General features: G+C 32.4%; 1 long non-coding RNA gene across 1 annotated transcript; it reads left to right on the top strand.

The window, feature by feature from the left end:
* Positions 1–217: 217 nt before the first annotated feature.
* On the top strand, positions 218–1,349 carry LOC139483522 (uncharacterized). The gene is made up of 2 exons (XR_011655018.1): positions 218–531; positions 563–1,349. It is a non-coding gene; the product is annotated as an uncharacterized lncRNA (long non-coding RNA).
* The last annotated feature ends 311 nt before the right edge of the window (positions 1,350–1,660 follow it).

The following is a 1,660-nucleotide window of genomic DNA, read 5'->3' as shown; positions in this document are numbered from 1 at the left end:
TATTGATTTTGATTGACCAATTTCGTATCTAGTTTAAGTCCAATAGCCGGTCTATTGTTTCTTTTTCTTTATGTTTATAGTGCTAAACGTAGTCTGAACAACTACGACATTTTTTAAAGCTCAGTCAAAATCAATAGAATTGTGAAAGCAACTTATTTTTTTATTTTTTTATTTTTTAAAATTCATGAAGACGAGCGATTTAAAACCCATGGTCACGCACCTTGTAATTTACAAAAACAAAAAACTGGATATCGTTGATATTTGTCACAAAGCTAATTAGGGCACTTGACAGGTTATCCAAAGCTATGGAGGGCATTCTGATAACTTTGACCAAGATATTGTTCTATTGAAAGTGCAACCGGTATTCTGTCCGGGTTGAAATTTTAAGGAGGTTATAAGGGGCCTGCCTTAGATGAATTTCGAACCTCAACGGACCAGAAACTAGCATTAAATAGACGATGTTTTATTGTTGTATATTACTTGGTTTTTATTTTCGTGTAAATGGTTCTCACTTACGTTTACGAAGTAGAGGTTCGTCCGAATGTACGTTTACGAAGTAGAGGTTCGTCCGAATGATATATAATTTTTTTTTTAAATTAATACGCAAAATTCTGAAAATTTAGAGAGGTTCATGTCATATATATGTATAGATATTGATGTCAAAATTTATACAGCTTCGGGGTCCGAAGCTAGAGGGATGTTGGAAGAGTTGTCATGTTGTAAAAATGCATGAAATTGTGAAATTTTGCATTTGATTCTTTTTAAGTCATGTTTGGTATCAAAAGTCAATATTTCTTATGAGTAATTCAGTTTCAATATTTTTATTATGCTAGAAGTGCATTTTATTCAGAAAACAAGATTTTGAACTTTTTTTCAATAATTTTATAAAAGACATGTATTAGTCGTTTTAGCGTTACTATGAAATATTTATGGATTAAGATTAAGATTATGTCGTGATAATACTTTTTGACAACAATGGTCATCAATGTAATTTATTTGTCAACACCTAAACTGTATATAGAGTGACGAATGTCAATTAACACTAAGTCTTAATTTAATCTGCTTTTGATATGTTTCATTATTTAGAAACTATTTGTTTATAAGTACCCTTTTCTATTTTCATTGGTCAAAAACGTTTCTATGATCATGTTTTATAAAGGTGACTTTTTAAACGAAAAAGATAGAGAAATAGAGAGAACCATGTGACGCACCGGTTCGCCCCGGCTCTCGATCTACGAGCAGCGGCGGGTTAATTTATGTTGCCATGATTACTGTTTTGTAAATATGCTTTATGAACTGTGATTGTATATATGTTGGATGCAAAAATAAAGTATGTGAACGTTCATGTATCCAGTCTCGTGTATTGATTTACAATAACTTTCCAGTACGGAACCTCTATCATGATTTTAGTAAAACGGGCCTAAATTGTTTGGATTGTAAAATACTGTTATTCATTTCCGACGGACTATAGAGTTAACAAAAACGAAACACACCAACAAAACAACCACATGTATAATCGACAATTCAAATTACGACAAACTAGGATTTTCTATTCACGTCAAATAATAAGGAAATTCTAAACGTGTCAAATGGCGGAGGATGAGTGCCGATCCTGTGTTTACCTTTCGCTGCCAAGCTGAGTGTCCCCATTCAAGAACTT

The sequence above is a fragment of the Mytilus edulis genome, chromosome 7 (genome assembly GCF_963676685.1).
Source record: "Mytilus edulis chromosome 7, xbMytEdul2.2, whole genome shotgun sequence".
Taxonomy (NCBI): Eukaryota; Metazoa; Mollusca; class Bivalvia; order Mytilida; family Mytilidae; genus Mytilus; species Mytilus edulis.
Note: the sequence above shows the minus strand (reverse complement) of the source record. Positions and strands in the feature narration are given on the sequence as shown.